General features: G+C 48.7%; 18 non-coding genes across 18 annotated transcripts; 15 read left to right on the top strand and 3 right to left on the bottom strand.

Annotated features, from left to right (window-relative positions):
• Nucleotides 1-15,293: 15,293 nt before the first annotated feature.
• trnae-uuc (transfer RNA glutamic acid (anticodon UUC)) lies at nucleotides 15,294-15,365 on the top strand. Its single transcript has one exon. It is a non-coding gene; the product is annotated as a tRNA-Glu (tRNA).
• Nucleotides 15,366-15,490: 125 nt separating this feature from the next.
• Nucleotides 15,491-15,577, top strand: trnay-gua (transfer RNA tyrosine (anticodon GUA)). The gene is given in 2 exon segments: nucleotides 15,491-15,527; nucleotides 15,542-15,577. It is a non-coding gene; the product is annotated as a tRNA-Tyr (tRNA).
• A 630-nt stretch (nucleotides 15,578-16,207) lies between these two features.
• Nucleotides 16,208-16,294, top strand: trnay-gua (transfer RNA tyrosine (anticodon GUA)). Its single transcript is given in 2 exon segments — nucleotides 16,208-16,244; nucleotides 16,259-16,294. It is a non-coding gene; the product is annotated as a tRNA-Tyr (tRNA).
• A 115-nt stretch (nucleotides 16,295-16,409) lies between these two features.
• On the bottom strand, nucleotides 16,410-16,481 carry trnae-cuc (transfer RNA glutamic acid (anticodon CUC)). Its single transcript has one exon. It is a non-coding gene; the product is annotated as a tRNA-Glu (tRNA).
• Nucleotides 16,482-17,099: 618 nt separating this feature from the next.
• On the top strand, nucleotides 17,100-17,172 carry trnar-acg (transfer RNA arginine (anticodon ACG)). Its single transcript has one exon. It is a non-coding gene; the product is annotated as a tRNA-Arg (tRNA).
• A 1,044-nt stretch (nucleotides 17,173-18,216) lies between these two features.
• trnae-uuc (transfer RNA glutamic acid (anticodon UUC)) lies at nucleotides 18,217-18,288 on the top strand. The gene has a single exon. It is a non-coding gene; the product is annotated as a tRNA-Glu (tRNA).
• A 125-nt stretch (nucleotides 18,289-18,413) lies between these two features.
• On the top strand, nucleotides 18,414-18,500 carry trnay-gua (transfer RNA tyrosine (anticodon GUA)). The gene is given in 2 exon segments: nucleotides 18,414-18,450; nucleotides 18,465-18,500. It is a non-coding gene; the product is annotated as a tRNA-Tyr (tRNA).
• Nucleotides 18,501-21,040: 2,540 nt separating this feature from the next.
• On the top strand, nucleotides 21,041-21,113 carry trnar-acg (transfer RNA arginine (anticodon ACG)). Its single transcript has one exon. It is a non-coding gene; the product is annotated as a tRNA-Arg (tRNA).
• A 424-nt stretch (nucleotides 21,114-21,537) lies between these two features.
• trnae-uuc (transfer RNA glutamic acid (anticodon UUC)) lies at nucleotides 21,538-21,609 on the top strand. Its single transcript has one exon. It is a non-coding gene; the product is annotated as a tRNA-Glu (tRNA).
• A 125-nt stretch (nucleotides 21,610-21,734) lies between these two features.
• On the top strand, nucleotides 21,735-21,821 carry trnay-gua (transfer RNA tyrosine (anticodon GUA)). The gene is given in 2 exon segments: nucleotides 21,735-21,771; nucleotides 21,786-21,821. It is a non-coding gene; the product is annotated as a tRNA-Tyr (tRNA).
• Nucleotides 21,822-21,936: 115 nt separating this feature from the next.
• Nucleotides 21,937-22,008, bottom strand: trnae-cuc (transfer RNA glutamic acid (anticodon CUC)). The gene has a single exon. It is a non-coding gene; the product is annotated as a tRNA-Glu (tRNA).
• Nucleotides 22,009-22,626: 618 nt separating this feature from the next.
• Nucleotides 22,627-22,699, top strand: trnar-acg (transfer RNA arginine (anticodon ACG)). The gene has a single exon. It is a non-coding gene; the product is annotated as a tRNA-Arg (tRNA).
• An 809-nt stretch (nucleotides 22,700-23,508) lies between these two features.
• trnae-uuc (transfer RNA glutamic acid (anticodon UUC)) lies at nucleotides 23,509-23,580 on the top strand. The gene has a single exon. It is a non-coding gene; the product is annotated as a tRNA-Glu (tRNA).
• Nucleotides 23,581-23,907: 327 nt separating this feature from the next.
• On the bottom strand, nucleotides 23,908-23,979 carry trnae-cuc (transfer RNA glutamic acid (anticodon CUC)). Its single transcript has one exon. It is a non-coding gene; the product is annotated as a tRNA-Glu (tRNA).
• Nucleotides 23,980-24,597: 618 nt separating this feature from the next.
• trnar-acg (transfer RNA arginine (anticodon ACG)) lies at nucleotides 24,598-24,670 on the top strand. The gene has a single exon. It is a non-coding gene; the product is annotated as a tRNA-Arg (tRNA).
• Nucleotides 24,671-25,094: 424 nt separating this feature from the next.
• Nucleotides 25,095-25,166, top strand: trnae-uuc (transfer RNA glutamic acid (anticodon UUC)). Its single transcript has one exon. It is a non-coding gene; the product is annotated as a tRNA-Glu (tRNA).
• Nucleotides 25,167-25,588: 422 nt separating this feature from the next.
• On the top strand, nucleotides 25,589-25,661 carry trnar-acg (transfer RNA arginine (anticodon ACG)). The gene has a single exon. It is a non-coding gene; the product is annotated as a tRNA-Arg (tRNA).
• A 1,749-nt stretch (nucleotides 25,662-27,410) lies between these two features.
• On the top strand, nucleotides 27,411-27,482 carry trnae-uuc (transfer RNA glutamic acid (anticodon UUC)). Its single transcript has one exon. It is a non-coding gene; the product is annotated as a tRNA-Glu (tRNA).
• Nucleotides 27,483-27,497: the final 15 nt, after the last annotated feature.

The raw sequence follows: 27,497 nt of genomic DNA, 5'->3' as shown, positions 1-27,497 counted from the left end.
GGGCCCCGAAGCGTGGGGCCCTAGGGCCTTTAGAAAAAATCGCCCCTCCCCCGAAAAAAATTTAAAAACCTGAAAGGGCCTTTTCAGTCTGAGAGGGAAACAGCCCTGAGAGAGGATTTCTGCACAGAGGCTGAGAAAAATTTCACTCTGCTCTAGCGCCCCCTGCTTTGGGTACGTCGGTCGGGGAGGGCCAAGGGGTCAGCTTGCCGAATTTGGGGCCCCTGGGACGTTTCTGAAAAAATCCCACTCGCCCATTGAACGAATGTATTTTGCCACTGTGGTTTCGTGGACACCGCTTCGCAATGGCCGATCGACTAGAGGGCGACGTTTTCCGTCTTCCCACGGCCCCCTGGTGCGGGCGGAAAAGTTTGGTGGCCCTGGGCCCTCGTTCAGGGGTCGAAACGTCGAAAAAGTGTGAAAAAAGCACATTTTGAAAATGACAGGAGTCGAAAAGGTCAAACCAACGAAACGAGCTGCCACACGGACACGGAAGGTCGCAGGAGCCCGAAACTCGGCGAGCTCCGTCGTCTGGTGACCCCGAGCGGGCCCCCAGAGTTTGAGGGCCCTGGCCGCTTTCTAAGCGTTTCTTAGGCCCCGTTCGTTACGAGCCCATTCATTGTGGATGGTGACTGAAAAATGTGGATGGTGACTGGAGATTTTTTTAAATTTTTTTTGATTAAACCACCTCTACTGTACTAAGCACACTCCACTGAACACATCACACTAATTTTTAAGTTATTTCGGTGTTTGGTTTGCATGAAAACGAGTGTCTTCGAAACCATTTTTTGGCGGGAAAAATGGTTTCTTCGCGGACAAAGTGGTTTTTAAGCTAGGCTTTCGAAATATTTTAATGAAACGTGTTTGGGGAGACTCTGTGGGATGCCCCGGAAAAGTTTGGTGGCCCTGGGGCCTCGTTCAGGGGCCGAAATGCCGAAAAAGTGGCCAAAACCGACATGCCTGCAAATGGCCCGTGGGACGGCCCCTGTACGCAGACGGAGGGTCGTGGCACCCCGGGACTTTGGATTCCGACTCTCCAGGAACTCGAGGGCCCCTGCAAAAAAACGCCCCTCCCCCGCCATCAAATCATTTAAAGGCCTGAAAGGCTCTTTCAGTGTGAGAGTGAAACAGCCTCGAGGGAGAGATTTTGCATAGAGGCTAAAATATATTTGCCTTTACTCTAGGGCCCGGTGCTTTCGGTACGTCGCTCGGGGCGGGCCCAGGGGTCACCGTGCCGAATTTGGGGCCCCTGGGACCTTTCCATGAAAATCCCACTCGCCCATTTAAATGAATCACCACAACGGTTTCGCGGACTTCGCTTAGAAACGTCCGATCGACTAGGGGGCGCCATTTTCCTTCTCGCCACGGCCCCCTGGTGCGGCCCTAAAAGTTTGGTGGCCCTGGGGCCTCGTTCGGCGGTCGAAAGGGTGAAAAACACGTCACGGGGTCAAAAAGGTCAAACCGACGGAACGCGCTCCCGTGAGGAGACGGAAGGTCGCAGGGGCCCGAAACTCGGCGAGTTCCGTCGTCTCCCGTCCCTGAGTGGGGCCCCCGAGTTTGAGGGCCCTAGCCGCTTTCTAAGCGTTTCCCGATCCCCGTTTGTGATGAGGCCTTTGATTGTGCTTGGTGACTGATGTGAGCAGCGACGTTTTATTTTTTTGTGATGTCCCACTGGGTCCTACGGACACCAAAATTGTATCTCGTTTAGAGGGGGACGAGACCTTTACTTTGAGACCACCCACGGCCCCGTGGGCCCCCGGGGGCCAGAGATGGAGATGAAAATACACATTTATCTAAGCGAAAACGCAACGGATCCGGCCGTGGCTGGGCTCTTTGGAACCGTCTAGTTGAGCTGAAAAGATTGATAAAAACATTTTGAATTTTGGCCGTGTTTTCGCGGAGATATTAGCCGAAAACCGTCGGGCGCGATCTAAAATGGCGCCCGCTGATGACGTCACGATCTCGGGAACAAAATCGCTCATATCTCGGGAACGCGAAGACCCAGAGAGCTCAAATTCGGGTGAGGAGGTCCCACGGGGGCCCCGACCTGAACCAGGGCGGTGGCGAGCCGCGGGGACGCCCCCTAGTGGTTCGCCGTTCGCTGGGGCCCTCGACTTTGAACGGCTATAACTCGGGGACCCGGGCGAGTTGGACCTCGTGGGTGGGCTCATTCGAAAGGGCCCGTCCAGCACTACAATCTATTAGAGTTTGGGGAACATTGAGCAAGGGGTTCTCGAGATATAAGCCGACAAAGCTGCGACTTTGACCGGACGTAACTCCCAGGCCCCGAGGCCCTCGGGGACGGGGGTGGGCTCATTGGATAGGGCTCCTCGAGGCCTACAGACGACCCGAGTTTGAAATTTTTTCGCCGTGTGGTTTTTGAGATATTCGAGAAAAACAAACATTCCTATACGTTCAGTGGTTATCTGGCTGTCACCCATGTCTCCAACGGGACTTTCAGATGATTAAAAACTACTTTTTCAGGCCCAACCACCTCTACTGTACTAAGCACACTCCACTGAACACATCTCACTAATTTTCAAGTCATTTCAGTGTTTAGTTTGCATTAAAATGGGTGTCCTTGAAACCACGTTTTTGTACTGTGATAAATGCTACGTGGGACGGGACACATTTTCTGTGAAACACATATTAATGAAAGTTCCAAATCATGATAAAAACTATTTTACTGTCGCTTTTTTCGGGTCGAGATTTTGAGTTTCTCCAATCTTCTTGAAACTCTGGATTCTGTTAGAGGGTGATGGGACTTAGACCTGAGTGCAGAAATGGAGGCTCTAGACCCTTCCTGACCAGAGCTATGGACATCCCACGTAGCATTTTTTCAATAGTAAAAAACTGTGGGTTCGTGGTCAGTGGAATTATGGGATGGGACTTGGTGCTATGGACTCAGGGGAGGCCCCTGAGTGCAGTAAAATAGTTTTTATCATGATTTGGAACTTTCATTAAAATGTGTTTTACAGAAAATGTTTGTCCTCGAAACCACGTTTTGGTACTGTGATAAATGCTACGTGGGATGGGAAACATTTTCTGTGAAACACATTTTAATGCAAGTTCCAAATCATGATAAAAACTATTTTACTGCACTCAGGGGCCTCCCCTGAGTCCGTAGCACCAAGTCCCATCCCATAATTCCACTGACCACGAACCCACAGTTTTTTATAATGTAATAAATGCTACGTAGGATGTCCATAGCTCTGGTCAGGAAGGGTCTAGAGCCTCCATTTTTGCACTCAGGTCTAAGTCCCATCACCCTCTAACAGAATCCAGAGTTTCGAGAAGATCGGAGAAACTCAAAATCTCGACCCGAAAAAACCGACAGGGGTACCACTGTCGGTTTTTTTGGGTCAAGATTTTGAGTTTCTCCAATCTTCCTGAAACTCTGGATTCTGTTAGAGGGTGATGGGACTTAGACCTGAGTGCAAAAATGGAGGCTCTAGACCCTTCCTGACCAGAGCTATGGACATCCCACGTAGCATTTTTTCAATAGTAATAAACTGTGGGTTCGTGGTCAGTGGAATTATGGGATGGGACTTGGTGCTATGGACTCAGGGGAGGCCCCTGAGTGCAGTAAAATAGTTTTTATCAAGAATGGAACTTTTCAAAAATTGCCTATCAGAGAAACTGTCAGATCCCACGTAGCATTTGTTCCATTGTAAAAACAGTGGTTTCGCGGTCAGTGGAATTATGGGATGGGACTTGGTGCTACGGACTCAGGGGAGGCCCCTGAGTGCAGTAAAATGGTTTTCATCATGACAGCAACTTTAATTCAAATGTCTATCAGAGAAACTCTCTGAATCCCCATTCAATCGATGGCACGTGGGATTCTGTCCGATTGCAGCTTGTTGAATGAAGGGCGGGGTTAGTATTTTACAAAAATAGTGGGTTATTGGACAAATAGTGGCTTCTTGGGATGATCCCACGTAGCATTTATTCCATTGTACCAAATATAGGCTTCGCGGACAGTTGCTCTACCCGGCTTAGTTCTTAGCACTTTTTGACCGGGCATAACTCAGGAACCAAGCCGACTTTGGGCTCCATACTCTGGGATCCTGGGGGGCCCATAGGTACCTTTACACACCCAGAGTTTGGAGCTCCAAGTCGGCTTGGTTCCCGAGATACACCCGGTCAAAACTGGAAAGGAAGTGGCCGTATCTCGGAACCAGAAGGACCTAGGAGCTGGGGACGGTGGGGTCTGAAGGGGACCCAAGGGCCCTCCCCACACCAAGAGTTTGGAGCCCAAACTCGGCTTGGTTCCCGAGATAAACCCGGTCAAAGCTGGAAAGGAAGTGGCCGTATCTCGGAACCAGAAGGACCTAGGAGCTGGGGACGGTGGGGTCTGAAGGGGACCCATGGGACCTCCCCACACCCGGAGTTTGGAGCTCGAACCCGGCTTGGTTCCCGAGATACACCCGGTCAAAGCTGGACAGGAAGTTGCCGTATCTCGGAACCAGAAGGACCTAGAAGCTGGGGACGGAGGGGTCTGAAGGGACCCAATGGGCCCTCCTCACACCCGGAGTTTTGAGCTCCACCTCGGCTCCACCCCCAAGATACACCCACTTATACATAAGGGTCTTTTGGACAAAACGGTCAATATCTCGGAAATAACGAGTCCCAGCGGATCGTCCTTTGGGGTGGTGAGGGGCCCCTAGGGGCCCTCTCAGACCCCAGAGTCCCGAGCCTCTGGGACCCTTCCTTCTGAAGTGCACCCTTTCCTGTTGGGCCCCGTATCTCGGACCGTGGGGGAGCTAGAAGCACGGGCTAGGGCGCGTTGGAAAGGGCCCCTGGGGACCTTACTCTGACCCGAGTTTGGTGCCTCTAGGTGGCTTGGTCGCCGAGTTATAGCCGTTCAAAGTTCGGGCCTATGGAGGGTGGGATTGTGTCCGATTGCAGCTTTTTGAATGAAGGGCGGGGTTAGTATTTTACAAAAATAGTGGGTTATTGGACAAATAGTGGCTTCTTGGGATGATCCCACGTAGCATTTATTCCATTGTACCAAATATAGGCTTCGCGGACAGTTGCTCTACCCGGCTTAGTTCTTAGCACTTTTTGACCGGGCATAACTCAGGAACCAAGCCGACTTTGGGCTCCATACTCTGGGGTCCTGGGGGGCCCATGGGTACCTTTACACACCCAGAGTTTGGAGCTCCAAGTCGGCTTGGTTCCCGAGATAAACCCGGTCAAAGCTGCACAGGAAGTTGCCGTATCTCGGAACCGGAAGGACCTAGGAGCTGGGGACGGTGGGGTCTGAAGGGGACCCATGGGCCCTCCCCACACCCGGAGATTGGAGTCCAAACTCGGCTTGGTTCCCGAGATACACCCACTTATACATAAGGGTCTTTTGGACAAAACGGTCAATATCTCGGAAATGACGAGTCCCAGCGGATCGTCCTTTGGGGTGGTGAGGGGCCCCTAGGGGCCCTCTCAGACCCCAGAGTCCCGAGCCTCTGGGACCCTTCCTTCTGAAGTGCACCCTTTCCTGTTGGGCCCCGTATCTCGGACCGTGGGGGAGCTAGAAGCACGGGCTAGGGCGCGTTGGAAAGGGCCCCTGGGGACCTTACTCTGACCCGAGTTTGGTGCCTCTAGGTGGCTTGGTCGCCGAGTTATAGCCGTTCAAAGTTCGGGCCTATGGAGGGTGGGATTGTGTCCGATTGCAGCTTTTTGCATGAGGGCCGGGGTTAGTACTTTTCAAAAATAGTGGGTTATTGGACAAAAAGTGGCTTTGTGGACAGCGGGAAGTTTGCCCAATATAGTGGGTTATTGGACAAAAAGTGGGTCCGTGGGATTGGGGGTGGGGTGGGGGGTGGGTGGGGGGGTCAACGGGAAGTTTGCGCCATATAGTGGGTTATTGGACAAATAATGGGTTCGTGGGATGGGGGCGTGGCCCGGGAGTGGGGGGGGGGTGGTCCCGGGAGATTTGGTAAATATAGTTGGTTATTGGACAAATAATGGGTTCGTGGGATGGGGGCGTGGCCCGGGAGTGGGGTGGGGGTGGTCCCGGGAGATTTGGTAAATACAGTTGGTTATTGGACAAATAATGGGTTCGTGGGATGGGGGCGTGGCCCGGGAGTGGGGGGGGGGTGGTCCCGGGACGTTTGGTAAATACAATGGGTTATTGGACAAAAAATGGGTTCGTGGGATGGGGGCGTGGCCCGGGAGTGGGGGGGGGGTGGTCCCGGGACGTTTGGTAAATACAGTGGGTTATTGGACAAAAAATGGGTTCGTGGGATGGGGGCGTGGCCCGGGAGTGGGGGGGGGGGTGGTCCCGGGACGTTTGGTAAATACAGTGGGTTATTGGACAAAAAATGGGTTCGTGGGACGGGGGGGGGGGGTGGGGGGGGTGGGGGGGGGTCTGGTCACTCTATTGGTCAATCGGACAAATAATGGGTTAGTGGGACGGGGCACGTATGGCGCCCCACCAAGGACGAAGGCAGAACTGCTTGGGGTGGCCTCGGGCTTCGGGGCACTTCCGTCGGGCCCCTGAGGGGGTCGGGTCACCCCGACACTGCCCGCGTGGGTCGGGCACCCGGGGAGGGTCGGCCTGCGGCGTCGGCCGACCCCCCAAAAATTTCGGGGGGTCAGCGCGCTCGTCCGCCAACCCCCGTCCTAATCGCCGCGCCCCGTTTACTGAATGGACGCTTTTTATTTTTCTGGACTATCTAGAGAAACTTGAACAAGTGTGGAAAAAAAATGAGCCCTGAGTTCTAGAGACCCGTCCTCCTGATATGTCGTTCGGGGGCCCGAGGGGGCCCGGCACGCAGTGTTTGGGGCCCGTTGGACCCCCGGGGGCCGAACAGGGGCCACTGACACTTGCAACTTATCCCATTCATTTTCACAGGTGTTTCGTGGAACGTGTGACAGAAAGGTCCGATCGACCCGAAACTGACTTATGTGTCCCCTCACGGGCCCCTGGGACGGGTTCTAGAGTTCCGTGTCCCTCTGACCTTTTTTCGCGCTAATTGGCCACCAACAGCCCCATGGAACAAGTTGCACGTGGGCCGTCAAACAAAGGGGGGCCAAAAGGGGTCGAAAGGTCGCAGGGGCCCCAAATTTGGCACGGCGCTAGTCCGGGGGCCCCCGGTTCTAGATCACGGGTCGCGCGGTTCTAGATCGGTTCTAGGTATGTGTTTCGGCCAAACGGTTTGAAGGAAACGCCCGATTGTCCCGAAACTGACGTATGCGTCCCACCACGGGCCCCGGGGACGGGTTCTAGAGTTCCGTGTCCAAAACAGCTCGTTTGCCCGAAAAAAGACCCCCTTGACCGGGAAGCGCCTGTGAAGTTTGCATTGAAGAAGTTGCACGTGGGCGGGCGGAAATGCAGGGGTCGAAAGGTCGCACCGCCTCCAAATTCCCCGCCCTGGTAGTCGAGGGGCCCCCGGTTCTAGATCCCGGGTCGCAGGGTTCTAGATCGGTTCCAAGTGTGTGTTTTTGCAGTGCAAAAATCTCCTCACTTTGGTTCACTCTGACTGCATGTATGTCTATGTGTGAGAGAGGGCGGCCATTAATCGGACCATGTGCTCGCCGAAGGGTGGACAGAAAGGTCCGATCGGCCCGAAACTGACGTATGCGTCCCGTCACGGGCCCCTGGGACGGGCCCTAGAGTTCCGCGTCCCTCTGACCTTTTTTGGCGCTAATTGGCCACCAACAGCCCCATGGAACAAGTTGCACGTGGGCCGTCAAACAAACGGGGGCCAAAAGGGGTCGAAAGGTCGCAGCGGCCCCAAACTCGGCACGGCGGTAGTCCGGGGGCCCCCGGTTCTAGATCCTGGATTTGGTGGTTCTAGATCGGTTCTAAGTGTGGGTTCCAGCAAAGCGGCTTGTTGGAAAGGCCCGATCGGCCCGAAACTGACACACGCGTCTCGTCACGGGCCCCGGGGACGGGTTCTAAAGTTCCGTGTCCCTCTGACTTTTTTTCACGCTAATTGGCCACCAACAGCCCCATGGAACAAGTCGCACGTGGGACGTCAAACAAACAGCCGCTCAAGGGGGTCAAAAGGTCGCAGGACCTCGAGATTCGCCACGGACGACCGCCACGGGCCCCCGAATCGGGCCCCAGAGTTTCGTGGCTCTAGATGCTTCCTGAGCCTAATAGGCCCTCTGATTCTAACTGCTGAATTGACCCTAGCAGACATGTGCTCCTATAGAGATCAATGTGAGACAGAGAGGTGCATAAAAAATAGCTAAAAATAAACTTGGCGCGTCTCGACCTCGCCCGCTCGGTATGTCGCAGAGGGCCACGTGACGCAACTTTTTGACGAGTTTGGGGCCCCTCGGACCCCCGGGGGCCGCACGGGAGCCACTGACACGTGCAACTTATCCCATTCATTTTCATAGGCGTTTGGTGAACCTTCCACCTGTAACTTATTTGACAGGGCCCCTTTGTGCACTCCGTGGACATGTCATTTTATGGCTAATATTGCATAATTATAAACTGTAAAGTACCCCAACATGTTGGATTGTCTTCCCTGTGCACTGTACTGGCTGTTTAGAGAAATAAAACATGTATAATTATGAAATATGACCTATTAATGCATTGACCACGGAGTGCATTAAGGGGCCCTGTCAAACAAGTTACAAGTGGAACCTGACACCTGTAACTTATTTGACAGGGCCCCTTTGTGCACTCCGTGGACATGTCGTTTTAAGGCTAATAATGCATAATTATGAACTGTAAAGTACCCCAACGTGTTTGAATGTCTTTCCTGTGCACTTTACTGGATATTGTAAGTAATAATATATTTATATTTACGAAATATGACCTATTAATGCATTGACCACGGAGTGCATTAAGGGGCCCTGTCAAACAAGTTACAAGTGGGACCTGACACCTGTAACTTATTCGACAGGGCCCCTTTGTGCACTCCGTGGACATGCCCATTTAAGGCTAATAATGCATAATTGTGAACTCTAAAGTACCCCAACGTGTTGGATTGTATTCCCTGTGCACTGTACTCTATTTTTAAGTAATAAAAACATTAAAAATCACGAATTATGACCTATTAATGCATTGACCACGGAGTGCACAAAGGGGCCCTGTCAAATAAGTTACAGTTGGTATGTTTTTTTATATTTTGAGGTCAAGGTTGATAAAAATGAATAAAATTGATTAAATATCAATTTTAGGTTCATCTGTGGGCCCCCCTGAGCGATTTGCAGCCTTCAGAACCCAGAAATTCCACTGTCCATGAACAGCCTGAATTTTTGAATGGTATAAGTTGCAGGTGGAACGTCCAGATCTCAGCCTCTGGACAGAATTGGGAGCTGAAACCTGCACTCCTGTGCTCATCTGGGCACGCCCTGTCCATGGTGTGAATTTCAAAGAGATTGGAGAAACTTGAAAATCTGACTGCGGGTGAATCCCCGTAATTACGAGGCGATTTCAACACATGTGTGGAAGTCCCACGGGTGCCTCCCCGTGCCCGGAGTATGGACCTCCAAGTCGGCTTGGTTTCCGAGATACACCCGGTCAAAGTCCCATTTTTAACCGGGCATAACTCCAAAGCCAAGCCGACTTTGGGCTCCATACTCAGGGGTGAAGGGGGGCCCATGGGTGCCTACCCATGCCCGGAGTATGGAGCTCCAAGTCGGCTTGGTTTCCGAGATACACCCGGTCAAACCTGGACAGGAAGTGGCCGTATCTCGGAAACGGAAGGTCCCACGAGCTGGGGACGGTGGGGTCTGAAGGGGCCCAATGGGCCCCCATCATGCCCGGAGTTTGGAGCTCCAACTCGGCTTAACTCCCGAGATACACCCGGTTATACATAAGGGACTTTTGGACAAAACGATCTATATCTCGGAAATGACGGGCCCCAGCGGATTGTACTTCGGGGCAGTGAGGGGTCCCTAGGGGCCCTCTCAGACCCCAGAGTCCCGAGCCTCTAGGACCTTTCCTTCTGAAGTGAACCCTTTCCTGTTGGGCCCCATATCTCGGACCGTGGGGGCGCTAGAAGCACGGGCTAAGGCGCGTTGGAGAGGGCCCCTCGGGACCCTACTTTGACCCGAGTTTGGTGTCTCTAGGCGGCTGGGTCCCCGAGTTATAGCCGTTTAAAGTTTGGAGCCCACCTGCAACTCATTCGACAGAGCCCCTGTAGGCTCCCCGTGGAAATTGCGTTAAAAGGTCATATTTCATAAATAAGGTGGTTATTTGTGGTCAAGCCTACTGTACACCCCTCAGGGGACACAGCACAACACACTCATGTACATTACAGCCAATAATTGTGCATAGTGTTAGACATTTTCAGCCGGTGAATCCCTGTAAGGAATTGGGGATTTCCGCATATGTGCTGAAGGCCAGTGTGTAACTTATCAAGCTACAGGTGGGATGCCGAATTTGACCGGATGTATCTCGGGAGCTAAGCCGACTTGGGGCTCCATACTCTGGCCCTGTAAAGTACCCCAACATGTTGGATTGTCTTCCCTGTGCACTGTACTGGCTGTTTAGAGAAATAAAACATGTATAATTATGAAATATGACCTATTAATGCATTGACCACGGAGTGCATTAAGGGGCCCTGTCAAACAAGTTACAAGTGGAACCTGACACCTGTAACTTATTTGACAGGGCCCCTTTGTGCACTCCGTGGACATGCCCATTTAAGGCTAATAATGCATAATTGTGAACTCTAAAGTACCCCAACGTGTTGGATTGTATTCCCTGTGCACTGTACTCTATTTTTAAGTAATAAAAACATTAAAAATCACGAATTATGACCTATTAATGCATTGACCACGGAGTGCACAAAGGGGCCCTGTCAAATAAGTTACAGTTGGTATGTTTTTTTATATTTTGAGGTCAAGGTTGATAAAAATGAATAAAATTGATTAAATATCAATTTTAGGTTCATCTGTGGGCCCCCCTGAGCGATTTGCAGCCTTCAGAACCCAGAAATTCCACTGTCCATGAACAGCCTGAATTTTTGAATGGTATAAGTTGCAGGTGGAACGTCCAGATCTCAGCCTCTGGACAGAATTGGGAGATGAAACCTGCACTCCTGCCCTTGTCTGGACGTGCCCCGACAGTGCTGTGCATTTCAGGGAGTTTGGAGAAACTTGAAAATCTGACTGAAAAATTCTCCAAGGGATACATACCCCTTTGAGATTTTTTGGGTCGAATTTTCAAGTTTCTCCAATCTCTTTGAAATTCACACCATGGACAGGGCGTGCCCAGATGAGCACAGGAGTGCAGGTTTCATCTCCCAATTCTGTCCAGAGGCTGAGATCTGGACGTTCCACCTGCAACTTATACCATTCAAAAATTCAGGCTGTTCATGGACAGTGGAATTTCTGGGTTCTGAAGGCTGCTAATTGCTCAGGGGGGCCCAAAGATGAACCTAAAATTGATATTTAATCAATTTTATTCATTTTTATCAACCATGACCTCAAAATATAAAAAAACATACCAACTGTAACTTATTTGACAGGGCCCCTTTGTGCACTCCGTGGACATGTCGTTTTAAGGCTTATAATGCATAATTATGAACTGTAAAGTACCCCAACATGTTGGATTGTCTTCCCTGTGCACTGTACTGGCTGTTTAGAGTAATAAAACATTTATAATTACGAAACATGACCTATTAATGCATTGACCACGGAGTGCACAAAGGGGCCCTGTCGAATAAGTTACAGGTGGGCAAAGTAAGGGCCCACCTGTGACTTGTTCGACAGGGCCCCTTTGTGCACTCCGTGGACATGTCCATTTAAGTCTAATAATGCATAATTGTGAACTGTAAAGTACCCCAACATGTTGGATTGTCTTCCCTGTGCACTGTACTGGCTGTTTAGAGTAATAAAACATGTATAATTATGAAATATGACCTATTAATGCATTGACCACGGAGTGCACAAAGGGACCCTGTCAAATCAGTTACAGGTGGGCCCTTACTTTGCCCACCTTCAACTTATTTGACAGAGGCCCTATAGGACAGTGGTTTTATGTGGTCAAACCTACTGTACACAACTCAGGGGACACACCACAACACACTCATGTACATTACAGCCAATAATTGTGCATAGTGTTAGACATTTTCAGCCGGTGAATCCCTGTAAGGAATTGGGGATTTCAGCATATGTGCTGAAGGCCAGTGTGTAACTTATCAAGCTACAGGTGGGATGCCGAATTTGACCGGATGTATCTCGGGAGCTAAGGGGCCCTGTCAAACAAGTTACAAGTGGGACCTGACACCTGTAACTTATTTGACAGGGCCCCTTTGTTTACTCCGTGGACATGCCCATTTAAGGCTAATAATGCATAATTGTGAACTCTAAAGTACCCCAATGTGTTGGATTGTATTCCCTGTGCACTGTACTCTATTTTTAAGTAATAAAAACATTAAAAATCACGAATTATGACCTATTAATGCATTGACCACGGAGTGCACAAAGGGGCCCTGTCAAATAAGTTACAGTTGGTATGTTTTTTTATATTTTGAGGTCATGGTTGATAAAAATGAATAAAATTGATTAAATATCAATTTTAGGTTCATCTGTGGGCCCCCCTGAGCGATTTGCAGCCTTCAGAACCCAGAAATTCCACTGTCCATGAACAGCCTGAATTTTTGAATGGTATAAGTTGCAGGTGGAACGTCCAGATCTCAGCCTCTGGACAGAATTGGGAGCTGAAACCTGCACTCCTGCCCTTGTCTGGACGTGCCCCGACAGTGCTGTGCATTTCAGGGAGTTTGGAGAAACTTGAAAATCTGACTGAAAAATTCTCCAAGGGATACATACCCCTTTGAGATTTTTTGGGTCGAATTTTCAAGTTTCTCCAATCTCTTTGAAATTCACACCAGGGACAGGGCGTGCCCAGATGAGCACAGGAGTGCAGGTTTCATCTCCAAATTCTGTCCAGAGGCTGAGATCTGGACGTTCCACCTGCAACTTATACCATTCAAAAATTCAGGCTGTTCATGGACAGTGGGATTTCTGGGTTCTGAAGGCTGCTAATTGCTCAGGGGGGCCCAAAGATGAACCTAAAATTGATATTTAATCAATTTTATTCATTTTTATCAACCATGACCTCAAAATATAAAAAAACATACCAACTGTAACTTATTTGACAGGGCCCCTTTGTGCACTCCGTGGACATGTCGTTTTAAGGCTTATAATGCATAATTATGAACTGTAAAGTACCCCAACATGTTGGATTGTCTTCCCTGTGCACTGTACTGGCTGTTTAGAGTAATAAAACATTTATAATTACGAAACATGACCTATTAATGCATTGACCACGGAGTGCACAAAGGGGCCCTGTCGAATAAGTTACAGGTGGGCAAAGTAAGGGCCCACCTGTGACTTGTTCGACAGGGCCCCTTTGTGCACTCCGTGGACATGTCCATTTAAGTCTAATAATGCATAATTGTGAACTGTAAAGTACCCCAACATGTTGGATTGTCTTCCCTGTGCACTGTACTGGCTGTTTAGAGTAATAAAACATGTATAATTATGAAATATGACCTATTAATGCATTGACCACGGAGTGCACAAAGGGACCCTGTCAAATCAGTTACAGGTGGGCCCTTACTTTGCCCACCTTCAACTTATTTGACAGAGGCCCTATAGGACAGTGGTTTTATGTGGTCAAACCTACTGTACACAACTCAGGGGACACACCACAACACACTCATGTACATTACAGCCAATAATTGTGCATAGTGTTAGACATTTTCAGCCGGTGAATCCCTGTAAGGAATTGGGGATTTCAGCATATGTGCTGAAGGCCAGTGTGTAACTTATCAAGCTACAGGTGGGATGCCGAATTTGACCGGATGTATCTCGGGAGCTAAGCCGACTTGGGGCTCCATACTCTGGCCCGGAGTTTGGAGCTCCAACTCGGCTTGGTTCCCGAGATACACCCGGTGGTGGTGGTGGTGGACGAACAGGCCGTTCGTTGTCACACAGGTGGTCAGGGGGACGAATGAGCTGTTCGTGTCAGTGGGTGGGGCCCCGGGCCGTCTCTTAGATTGCCCGTTGGCCAACAGGCCGTTCGCTGTCACACAGGAGGTCAGGGGGACGAATGAGCTGTTCGTGTCAGTGGGCGGGGCCCCGGGCCGTCTCTTAGATTGCCCGTGGGCGAACAGGCCGTTCGCTGTCACACAGGCGGTCAGGGGGACGAATAGGCTGTTTGTGTCAGTGGGCGGGGCCCCGGGCCGTCTCTTAGATTGCCCGTGGGCGAACAGGCCGTTCGTTGTCACACAGGCGGTCAGGGGGACGAATAGGCTGTTTGTGTCAGTGGGCGGGGCCCCGGGCCGTCTCTTAGATTGCCCGTGGGCGAACAGGCCGTTCGTTGTCACACAGGCGGTCAGGGGGACGAATGAGCTGTTCGTGTCAGTGGGCGGGGCCCCGGGCCGTCTCTTAGATTGCCCGTGGGCGAACAGGCCGTTCGCTGTCACACAGGCGGTCAGGGGGACGAATGAGCTGTTTGTGTCAGTGGGCGGGGCCCCGGGCCGTCTCTTAGATTGCCCGTGGGCGAACAGGCCGTTCGTTGTCACACAGGTGGTCAGGGGGACGAATGAGCTGTTCGTGTCAGTGGGCGGGGCCCCGGGCCGTCTCTTAGATTGCCCGTGGGCGAACAGGCCGTTCGCTGTCACACAGGCGGTCAGGGGGACGAATGAGCTGTTCGTGTCAGTGGGCGGGGCCCCGGGCCGTCTCTTAGATTGCCCGTGGGCGAACAGGCCGTTTGCTGTCACAAAGGCGGTCAGGGGGACGAATAGGCTGTTTGTGTCAGTGGGCGTGGTCAGGGGGCGGTCACAGGCTGTCTTTGGGACGAAAGGGCGCTCAGTGGACGGTGGGTGTGGTCAGGGAATTTCCCGAAAAGGCGGTCAGGGGTAGGCGCGTGCGCTCCGTGGGCGCCCGCCTGCAACCTGTTCGGCGCGCGTCGAAACGACTGCAGGCGGTCGGCGAGTCGCCCCCCTGTGGCCGATGCCCGTATTGCGAGCGAGGGGGCCGAATTTCGTCGGGCTCCCGCGGGGCCCCCGAGGCCCCCCGGCCCGAGGCGACGCCTCTGGCCCGCCCCGTCGGTCCCCCCCTGCGGCCGGGCGCGGTCGGCCGGCCCCCGAAAAATCATCTAGGGGGCGGCGCGCAGCGTTCCGCTAACCTCCTATCACGGACTACCTTTTAAGCAGCTCGCGGACCGCTGGCCTAACGTGACGGCCTAAAGAGAGAAAGATGAAATTGAATTCAGTAAACTATCCCTTCGGATCATTCCCATATTCTTAAAGGGGGGCGGTCACACACTAAAAGCCAAAGGGCCTGCTTGCGGCTTGAGGCTTGAGGCTTGAGGAAGTTCCCATATGGTCTAGCGGTTAGGATTCCTGGTTTTCACCCAGGTGGCCCGGGTTCTACTCCCGGTATGGGAAGTTCGTGTTGTCTTTGCTTCACTTATGGAAACAGCCAGGACGTCTCTCTGTTCCACTAGCACTTTTAGCCGGCAGGCGGAGCTTTCGAAACCTGATAGGTTTAGGTTCTGTCCCCAAACGATGTGCCTTCGATAGCTCAGCTGGTAGAGCGGAGGACTGTAGGTGGCAAATTGGCAATCCTTAGGTCGCTGGTTCGACTCTGGCTCGAAGGAGGTCTTTTTCACAAGCAAACATTTCATTGGCCATGCTTCTCGATAACGGTTACCATACAATACCATGCGTCTTTTCAGATGCATTGCATGGGTACTGTCACAAGGACCTTGCTTTAAGACAAGTTTATAGTGTCTATTATGCCAGCACAGGAATGGGAGGAAACTGAACCCCCTGGGCGAGGCAAATGCACTCAAGGCTGCCTGACTGGTGGGCCAGTGGCGCAATGGATAATGCGTCTGACTACGAATCAGAAGATTCCAGGTTCGACTCCTGGCTGGCTCGCTCTGCCTCTTTTGCTTCGCTGTCAGCCCATAGCCATTTTATTATTATTAGCCCATAGTTTTTGTTATTATTATTATTGGATTAGTTGAATAATGTTTTAAATTGACAGTCCAACAATAGGCTGCTTTGTCAGTGGGATAATGGTTACCATACAAATACGTCTAGCGGTCAGGATTCCTGGTTTTCACCCAGGCGGCCCGGGTTCGACTCCCGGTATGGGAAGTTCGTGTTGTCTTTGCTCCCCTTATGGAAACAGCCAGGACGTCTCTCTGTGCCACTAGCACTTTTAGCCGGCAGGCGGAGCTTACGAAACCTGATAGGTTTAGGTTCTGTCCCCAAACGATGTGCCTTCGATAGCTCAGCTGGTAGAGCGGAGGACTGTAGGTTGCAAATTGGCAATCCTTAGGTCGCTGGTTCGACTCTGGCTCGAAGGAGGTCTTTTTCACAAGCAAACATTTCATTGGCCATGCTTCTCGACGAGGCCGTCAGCGCTTGAGTTGGTAGTCCAGCGTTTTGCAATCGCGACCGCCGCTGGAGGGCAAAAGCTCATTCCCTGACCGGGAATCGAACCCGGGCCGCGGCGGTGAGAGCGCCGAATCCTAACCACTAGACCACCAGGGAAGGTCTGCTGACTCTTTCCCGTCAAGCCTGGCTGTGTGCCTCTACCAGATTTTGCAGCAACTGCTCAAGCAAGACCACTAAGGCTTGAATTTTCCTCCAGGAGAGGAGACGTCTCTGACCCTGGATCACAGTTATTCCACTGAGAAACTGTCACTGGCTCTGTAGGAATATCCTAACAACACCACAACTTGCCATGAAAACAAAGCAACCGAGATCACCAACATGTGACGCCTCCAACTTGAAGCTTTTTATAGCAGGCTCCTCATCAGACCCCTTCCTGACGTTGGCTCCAGGCCTGTTATTGGCATGAGAAAAAGTAGATGTCATGACAGGCCTCTGCCCAGCCGGACACCAACAAGTCGCGTGCATAGTTTTTGTTATTATTATTATTGGATTAGTTGAATAATATTTTAAATTGACAGTCCAACAATAGGCTGCTTTGTCAGTGGGATAACGGTTACCATACAATACCATGCGTCTTTTCAGATGCATTGCATGGGTACTGTCACAAGGACCTTGCTTTAAGACAAGTTTATAGTGTCTATTATGCCAGCACAGGAATGGGAGGAAACTGAACCCCCTGGGCGAGGCAAATGCACTCAAGGCTGCCTGACTGGTGGGCCAGTGGCGCAATGGATAACGCGTCTGACTACGAATCAGAAGATTCCAGGTTCGACTCCTGGCTGGCTCGCTCTGCCTCATTTGCTTCGCTGTCAGCCCATAGCCATGTTATTATTATTAGCCCATAGTTTTTGTTATTATTATTATTGGATTAGTTGAATAATGTTTTAAATTGACAGTCCAACAATAGGCTGCTTTGTCAGTGGGATAATGGTTACCATACAAATACGATCATTCCCATATTCTTAAAGGGGGGCGGTCACACACTAAAAGCCAAAGGGCCTGCTTGAGCCTTGAGGAAGTTCCCATATGGTCTAGCGGTCAGGATTCCTGGTTTTCACCCAGGCGGCCCGTGTTCGACTCCCGGTATGGGAAGTTCGTGTTGTCTTTGCTTCACTTATGGAAACAGCCAGGACGTCTCTCTGTGCCACTAGCACTTTTAGCCGGCAGGCGGAGCTTTCGAAACCTGATAGGTTTAGGTTCTGTCACCAAACGATGTGCCTTCGATAGCTCAGCTGGTAGAGCGGAGGACTGTAGGTGGCAAATTGGCAATCCTTAGGAAACTGAACCCCCTGGGCGAGGCAAATGCACTCAAGGGTGCCTGACTGGTGGGCCAGTGGCGCAATGGATAATGCGTCTGACTACGAATCAGAAGATTCCAGGTTCGACTCCTGGCTGGCTCGCTCTGCCTCTTTTGCTTCGCTGTCAGCCCATAGCCATTTTATTATTATTAGCCCATAGTTTTTGTTATTATTATTATTGGATTAGTTGAATAATATTTTAAATTGACAGTCCAACAATAGGCTGCTTTGTCAGTGGGATAACGGTTACCATACAATACCATGCATCTTTTCAGATGCATTGCATGGGTACTGTCACAAGGACCTTGCTTTGCGACCAGTTTATAGTGTCTATTATGCCAGCACAGGAATGGGAGGAAACTGAACCCCCTGGGCGAGGCAAATGAGAGCTCCCTCCGATGAGCCAGATGAAATTGAATTCAGTAAACTATCCCTTCGGATCATTCCCATATTCTTAAAGGGGGGCGGTCACACACTAAAAGCCAAAGGGCCTGCTTGAGGCTTGAGGCTTGAGGCTTGAGGCTTGAGGAAGTTCCCATATGGTCTAGCGGTCAGGATTCCTGGTTTTCACCCAGGCGGCCCGGGTTCGACTCCCGGTATGGGAAGTTCGTGTTGTCTTTGCTTCACTTATGGAAACAGCCAGGACGTCTCTCTGTGCCACTAGCACTTTTAGCCGGCAGGCGGAGCTTACGAAACCTGATAGGTTTAGGTTCTGTCCCCAAACGATGTGCCTTCGATAGCTCAGCTGGTAGAGCGGAGGACTGTAGGTGGCAAATTGGCAATCCTTAGGTCGCTGGTTCGACTCTGGCTCGAAGGAGGTCTTTTTCACAAGCAAACATTTCATTGGCCATGCTTCTCGACGAGGCCGTCAGCGCTTGAGTTGGTAGTCCAGCGTTTTGCAATCGCGACCGCCGCTGGAGGGCAAAAGCTCATTCCCTGACCGGGAATCGAACCCGGCCGCGGCGGTGAGAGCGCCGAATCCTAACCACTAGACCACCAGGGAAGGTCTGCTGACTCTTTCCCGTCAAGCCTCGCTGTGTGCCTCTACCAGATTTTGCACGTCTGCTCAAGCAAGACCACTAAGGCTTGAATTTTCCTCCAGGAGAGGAGACGTCTCTGACCCTGGATCACAGTTATTCCACTGAGAAACTGTCACTGGCTCTGTATGAATATCCTAACAACACCACAACTTGCCATGAAAACAAAGCAACCAAGATCACCAACATGTGACGCCTCCAACTTGAAGCTTTTTATAGCAGGCTCCTCATCAGACCCCTTCCTGACGTTGGCTCCAGGCCTGTTATTGGCATGAGAAAAAGTAGATGTCATGACAGGCCTCTGCCCAGCCGGACACCAACAAGTCGCGTGCATAGTTTTTGTTATTATTATTATTGGATTAGTTGAATAATATTTTAAATTGACAGTCCAACAATAGGCTGCTTTGTCAGTGGGATAACGGTTACCATACAATACCATGCGTCTTTTCAGATGCATTGCATGGGTACTGTCACAAGGACCTTGCTTTAAGACAAGTTTATAGTGTCTATTATGCCAGCACAGGAATGGGAGGAAACTGAACCCCCTGGGCGAGGCAAATGCACTCAAGGCTGCCTGACTGGTGGGCCAGTGGCGCTTCATGCCGCCTGTAAATCGTGGTTATTCTTGGTTATGACAGCCAATCACGTTCCCTGCTGCAACCAAGATTCGTACTATTCTTGGTTATGACAGCCAATCACGTTCCCTGCTGCAACCAAGATTCGTACGCTTATGGCCAATCGCGGCTCTCATCGCTACCATGATTCAGCCTAGTAACTAACCAAGAATTGACCAATAAACGGCAAGAGTCACCTCCCCCCCAGAGACTTGCGAATTGGGACCGGAGAAGAGGATAACATTCATTGATTAACTTCGGATCAAAATTCGCAAAGTAAGTCAGTCTTTTGTCAATAAAAGTGAAGTGCCAAATATATAGTTGTTTTATATGAATAACATGTGTCTCAGACTAGCTAATAATTCAAGTAATTAATACAAAATATAATTAAAAAATGTGTTTATAGATAAAGCGACCAAGCAGAACAAAGCATAACATTACAGTTTACTACAGCTTTACCAGTTGCAACATTAAAATGATTGTTACACACTAAGGCATCACTAATTATAATTCAATTACTGTAATATAGTGTACATTATGCTTCTACTTTTAGTACTTTTACTATATTTTTATGCTAAACTAACTTTTTTTTAGCTAACGTTAAGTAGGCTAACATTTTGAATGCATTACATTTAACTGTTACTTGTAATAGAGCAAAGGAAATTTAAAAGAGGGGAAAGTAGTGGTATAACAATGGTATAATAATGGTATAATAATTATTGAAAAAATGACATCTTACTCTGGGATCATTCTGAGATTCTGATATGTAAATCAACATTTTAAGCCTGTTAGAAAAATATAGACACACAAAGCATAATATATAATCAACATTACAAGGTAGAAAAATATAGACACACAAAGCATAATATATAATCAACATTACAAGGTAGAAAAATATAGACACACAAAGCATAATATATAATCAACATTACAAGGTAGAAAAATATAGACACACAAAGCATAATATATAATCAACATTACAAGGTAGAAAAATATAGACACACAAAGCATAATATATAATCAACATTACAAGGTAGAAAAATATAGACACACAAAGCATAATATATAATCAACATTACAAGGTAGAAAAATATAGACACACAAAGCATAATATATAATCAACATTACAATGTAGAAAAATATAGACACACAAAGCATAATATATAATCAACATTACAAGGTAGAAAAATAGACACACAAAGCATAATATATAATCAACATTACAAGGTGATCATGAGTAAATATAGTAATGTAATATGCACGGCTGTATTAACTAATGTCTTACCAAATGTGTTTGTCTGTTTCTTTCTCTAAAGTCTTTATATCTTCAAACAGTGGCGCAATGGATAACGCGTCTGACTACGAGTCAGAAGATTCCAGGTTCGACTCCTGGCTGGCTCGCTCTGCCTCATTTGCTTCGCTGTCAGCCCATAGCCATGTTATTATTATTAGCCCATAGTTTTTGTTATTATTATTATTGGATTAGTTGAATAATATTTTAAATTGACAGTCCAACAATAGGCTGCTTTGTCAGTGGGATAACGGTTACCATACAATACCATGCATCTTTTCAGATGCATTGCATGGGTACTGTCACAAGGACCTTGCTTTGCGACAAGTTTATAGTGTCTATTATGCCAGCACAGGAATGGGAGGAAACTGAACCCCCTGGGCGAGGCAAATGCACTCAAGGGTGCCTGACTGGTGGGCCAGTGGCGCAATGGATAACGCGTCTGACTACGAATCAGAAGATTCCAGGTTCGACTCCTGGCTGGCTCGCTCTGCCTCTTTTGCTTCGCTGTCAGCCCATAGCCATTTTATTATTATTAGCCCATAGTTTTTGTTATTATTATTATTGGATTAGTTGAATAATATTTTAAATTGACAGTCCAACAATAGGCTGCTTTGTCAGTGGGATAACGGTTACCATACAATACCATGCATCTTTTCAGATGCATTGCATGGGTACTGTCACAAGGACCTTGCTTTGCGACCAGTTTATAGTGTCTATTATGCCAGCACAGGAATGGGAGGAAACTGAACCCCCTGGGCGAGGCAAATGAGAGCTCCCTCCGATGAGAAAGATGAAATTGAATTCAGTAAACTATCCCTTCGGATCATTCCCATATTCTTAAAGGGGGGCGGTCACACACTAAAAGCCAAAGGGCCTGCTTGCGGCTTGAGGCTTGAGGCTTGAGGAAGTTCCCATATGGTCTAGCGGTTAGGATTCCTGGTTTTCACCCAGGTGGCCCGGGTTCTACTCCCGGTATGGGAAGTTCGTGTTGTCTTTGCTTCACTTATGGAAACAGCCAGGACGTCTCTCTGTGCCACTAGCACTTTTAGCCGGCAGGCGGAGCTTTCGAAACCTGATAGGTTTAGGTTCTGTCCCCAAACGATGTGCCTTCGATAGCTCAGCTGGTAGAGCGGAGGACTGTAGGTGGCAAATTGGCAATCCTTAGGTCGCTGGTTCGACTCTGGCTCGAAGGAGGTCTTTTTCACAAGCAAACATTTCATTGGCCATGCTTCTCGACGAGGCCGTCAGCGCTTGAGTTGGTAGTCCAGCGTTTTGCAATCGCGACCGCCGCTGGAGGGCAAAAGCTCATTCCCTGACCGGGAATCGAACCCGGGCCGCGGCGGTGAGAGCGCCGAATCCTAACCACTAGACCACCAGGGAAGGTCTGCTGACTCTTTCCCGTCAAGCCTGGCTGTGTGCCTCTACCAGATTTTGCAGCAACTGCTCAAGCAAGACCACTAAGGCTTGAATTTTCCTCCAGGAGAGGAGACGTCTCTGACCCTGGATCACAGTTATTCCACTGAGAAACTGTCACTGGCTCTGTAGGAATATCCTAACAACACCACAACTTGCCATGAAAACAAAGCAACCGAGATCACCAACATGTGACGCCTCCAACTTGAAGCTTTTTATAGCAGGCTCCTCATCAGACCCCTTCCTGACGTTGGCTCCAGGCCTGTTATTGGCATGAGAAAAAGTAGATGTCATGACAGGCCTCTGCCCAGCCGGACACCAACAAGTCGCGTGCATAGTTTTTGTTATTATTATTATTGGATTAGTTGAATAATATTTTAAATTGACAGTCCAACAATAGGCTGCTTTGTCAGTGGGATAACGGTTACCATACAATACCATGCGTCTTTTCAGATGCATTGCATGGGTACTGTCACAAGGACCTTGCTTTAAGACAAGTTTATAGTGTCTATTATGCCAGCACAGGAATGGGAGGAAACTGAACCCCCTGGGCGAGGCAAATGCACTCAAGGCTGCCTGACTGGTGGGCCAGTGGCGCAATGGATAACGCGTCTGACTACGAATCAGAAGATTCCAGGTTCGACTCCTGGCTGGCTCGCTCTGCCTCATTTGCTTCGCTGTCAGCCCATAGCCATGTTATTATTATTAGCCCATAGTTTTTGTTATTATTATTATTGGATTAGTTGAATAATATTTTAAATTGACAGTCCAACAATAGGCTGCTTTGTCAGTGGGATAACGGTTACCATACAATACCATGCATCTTTTCAGATGCATTGCATGGGTACTGTCACAAGGACCTTGCTTTGCGACAAGTTTATAGTGTCTATTATGCCAGCACAGGAATGGGAGGAAACTGAACCCCCTGGGCGAGGCAAATGCACTCAAGGGTGCCTGACTGGTGGGCCAGTTGCGCAATGGATAACGCGTCTGACTACGAATCAGAAGATTCCAGGTTCGACTCCTGGCTGGCTCGCTCTGCCTCTTTTGCTTCGCTGTCAGCCCATAGCCATTTTATTATTATTAGCCCATAGTTTTTGTTATTATTATTATTGGATTAGTTGAATAATATTTTAAATTGACAGTCCAACAATAGGCTGCTTTGTCAGTGGGATAACGGTTACCATACAATACCATGCATCTTTTCAGATGCATTGCATGGGTACTGTCACAAGGACCTTGCTTTGCGACCAGTTTATAGTGTCTATTATGCCAGCACAGGAATGGGAGGAAACTGAACCCCCTGGGCGAGGCAAATGAGAGCTCCCTCCGATGAGCCAGATGAAATTGAATTCAGTAAACTATCCCTTCGGATCATTCCCATATTCTTAAAGGGGGGCGGTCACACACTAAAAGCCAAAGGGCCTGCTTGAGGCTTGAGGCTTGAGGCTTGAGGCTTGAGGAAGTTCCCATATGGTCTAGCGGTCAGGATTCCTGGTTTTCACCCAGGCGGCCCGGGTTCGACTCCCGGTATGGGAAGTTCGTGTTGTCTTTGCTTCACTTATGGAAACAGCCAGGACGTCTCTCTGTGCCACTAGCACTTTTAGCCGGCAGGCGGAGCTTACGAAACCTGATAGGTTTAGGTTCTGTCCCCAAACGATGTGCCTTCGATAGCTCAGCTGGTAGAGCGGAGGACTGTAGGTGGCAAATTGGCAATCCTTAGGTCGCTGGTTCGACTTTGGCTCGAAGGAGGTCTTTTTCACAAGCAAACATTTCATTGGCCATGCTTCTCGACGAGGCCGTCAGCGCTTGAGTTGGTAGTCCAGCGTTTTGCAATCGCGACCGCCGCTGGAGGGCAAAAGCTCATTCCCTGACCGGGAATCGAACCCGGGCCGCGGCGGTGAGAGCGCCGAATCCTAACCACTAGACCACCAGGGAAGGTCTGCTGACTCTTTCCCGTCAAGCCTGGCTGTGTGCCTCTACCAGATTTTGCAGCAACTGCTCAAGCAAGACCACTAAGGCTTGAATTTTCCTCCAGGAGAGGAGACGTCTCTGACCCTGGATCACAGTTATTCCACTGAGAAACTGTCACTGGCTCTGTAGGAATATCCTAACAACACCACAACTTGCCATGAAAACAAAGCAACCGAGATCACCAACATGTGACGCCTCCAACTTGAAGCTTTTTATAGCAGGCTCCTCATCAGACCCCTTCCTGACGTTGGCTCCAGGCCTGTTATTGGCATGAGAAAAAGTAGATGTCATGACAGGCCTCTGCCCAGCCGGACACCAACAAGTCGCGTGCATAGTTTTTGTTATTATTATTATTGGATTAGTTGAATAATATTTTAAATTGACAGTCCAACAATAGGCTGCTTTGTCAGTGGGATAACGGTTACCATACAATACCATGCGTCTTTTCAGATGCATTGCATGGGTACTGTCACAAGGACCTTGCTTTAAGACAAGTTTATAGTGTCTATTATGCCAGCACAGGAATGGGAGGAAACTGAACCCCCTGGGCGAGGCAAATGCACTCAAGGCTGCCTGACTGGTGGGCCAGTGGCGCAATGGATAACGCGTCTGACTACGAATCAGAAGATTCCAGGTTCGACTCCTGGCTGGCTCGCTCTGCCTCATTTGCTTCGCTGTCAGCCCATAGCCATGTTATAATTATTAGCCCATAGCTTTTGTTATTATTATTATTGGATTAGTTGAATAATATTTTAAATTGACAGTCCAACAATAGGCTGCTTTGTCAGTGGGATAACGGTTACCATACAATACCATGCATCTTTTCAGATGCATTGCATGGGTACTGTCACAAGGACCTTGCTTTGCGACCAGTTTATAGTGTCTATTATGCCAGCACAGGAATGGGAGGAAACTGAACCCCCTGGGCGAGGCAAATGAGAGCTCCCTCCGATGAGCCAGATGAAATTGAATTCAGTAAACTATCCCTTCGGATCATTCCCATATTCTTAAAGGGGGGCGGTCACACACTAAAAGCCAAAGGGCCTGCTTGAGGCTTGAGGCTTGAGGCTTGAGGAAGTTCCCATATGGTCTAGCGGTCAGGATTCCTGGTTTTCACCCAGGCGGCCCGGGTTCGACTCCCGGTATGGGAAGTTTGTGTTGTCTTTGCTTCACTTATGGAAACAGCCAGGACGTCTCTCTGTGCCACTAGCACTTTTAGCCGGCAGGCAGAGCTTTCGAAACCTGATAGGTTTAGGTTCTGTCCCCAAACGATGTGCCTTCGATAGCTCAGCTGGTAGAGCGGAGGACTGTAGGTGGCAAATTGGCAATCCTTAGGTCGCTGGTTTGACTCTGGCTCGAAGGAGGTCTTTTTCACAAGCAAACATTTCATTGGCCATGCTTCTCGATAACGGTTACCATACAATACCATGCGTCTTTTCAGATGCATTGCATGGGTACTGTCACAAGGACCTTGCTTTAAGACAAGTTTATAGTGTCTATTATGCCAGCACAGGAATGGGAGGAAACTGAACCCCCTGGGCGAGGCAAATGCACTCAAGGCAGCCTGACTGGTGGGCCAGTGGCACAATGGATAACGCGTCTGACTACGAATCAGAAGATTCCAGGTTCGACTCCTGGCTGGCTCGCTCTGCCTCTTTTGCTTCGCTGTCAGCCCATAGCCATTTTATTATTATTAGCCCATAGTTTTTGTTATTACAGTTTTTTACAATCACTTTGCTACTATTTTCAGAACCTTGATGTCATTTTTCAAAACTCTAGACACAAAACTCAAAACGATAATCACTTGTAACACAGGCTGTCTAATGTTCAAAACATTGCATTGTGCATTCACATCTTTAAAGAAATCTTGCACTTGCACAATCATTGGTTCAAAAAACAAATTAACTGTGAAATACCATTGAAACATAACTATAGATCACCCACACACAAGCAACCGATAGTTTCACTGTGTCATTGTTCGTACAATCATTAAATATTGTAGAGCAAAATAGGTGATACAGGTTTCATTATGGTACTACATGTACAGTAAATACATCTCTGTAAAAGTACTGCAGTAGTAGAGAGAATATTACAGACACAGTGGAATCATTGTGAACAAAGTTTGTAATATATTGATGCAAAACACTACAGTACAATCACAACATGGTTTTTTGAATCAAAGCAAAAATAATTAGCTATGAAATAGAATAGAAAAGACAGTACTGTAAAACATCAAATGCAGTGTTCCTCAACTTGCTGTAAGAAACTAAACAGGAGTGATTACTGTACTTCTACACTGTCATCAACTCTGTGTTGTGGATTTGGCCACAGGTTCTCATCTACATCACAATGGATGTTGGAAAATGACATCTTGGAAAAAACCTTTGGCATGGCGAGTCCAGGCCTGACACTGCTCTGCTGTGATTGGCAGAATTGGACACGCAGTTACAAGGGCCTGCATCTATACAGTACTGTACTGTCAATACTGTACATAGTCTGAAAAGGTGGTACAGTATTTGGCACCATAGACACAGTGTCTGATGAAGCATTACAGTATGATAAAATATTAGGCTACATCCATGGATATTGTAGTCTAATTGGTTCATGCCATGCTAATTGGTGACAAAGAATCTCATTATCTTGAAACTTTCATGATTTACTGTAAACATGGAAGATTGTGTGTCTGTTTCCCTACAACTATGCATTAAGAGTAATGCAACAGTTACTTATCATTTTGAGCAGTTGTATCAATTGATAGTTAGATCATTGTAAGGAAATGAATAGACACTCATTTGAAATGTAATGTGTGAATTGCCTTTTGAAATAGTAGTACTTTGATGTTAAGTTGTGTCATATTGAACAGGTGATCTTTGTTGAATGAACAAATGATCTAAGTTTTATGTGTATTGTATCCAAGCAATTAAGAAAAGGGTTAGAGTTTTGAAAAATGTGCTTTTTGATCATTGGTTGTGAGTTTTGTGTCTAGAGTTGTGAAAAATGACATCAAGGTTCTGAAAATAGTAGCAAAAGTGATTGTAAAAAACTGTATTATTATTGGATTAGTTGAATAATATTTTAAATTGACAGTCCAACAATAGGCTGCTTTGTCAGTGGGATAACGGTTACCATACAATACCATGCATCTTTTCAGATGCATTGCATGGGTACTGTCACAAGGACCTTGCTTTGCGACCAGTTTATAGTGTCTATTATGCCAGCAGAGGAATGGGAGGAAACTGAACCCCCTGGGCGAGGCAAATGAGAGCTCCCTCCGATGAGCCAGATGAAATTGAATTCAGTAAACTATCCCTTCGGATCATTCCCATATTCTTAAAGGGGGGCGGTCACACACTAAAAGCCAAAGGGCCTGCTTGAGGCTTGAGGCTTGAGGAAGTTCCCATATGGTCTAGCGGTCAGGATTCCTGGTTTTCACCCAGGCGGCCCGGGTTCGACTCCCGGTAAGGGAAGTTCGTGTTGTCTTT

Source organism: Rhinichthys klamathensis, unplaced genomic scaffold (genome assembly GCF_029890125.1).
Source record: "Rhinichthys klamathensis goyatoka isolate OS25496 unplaced genomic scaffold, OSU_Roscu_1.1 h1tg000223l_1, whole genome shotgun sequence".
In the NCBI taxonomy this organism is placed as follows: domain Eukaryota; kingdom Metazoa; phylum Chordata; class Actinopteri; order Cypriniformes; family Leuciscidae; genus Rhinichthys; species Rhinichthys klamathensis.
The sequence above is the reverse complement of the archived record's forward strand: the minus strand, read 5'-3'. Positions and strand labels throughout refer to the sequence as shown.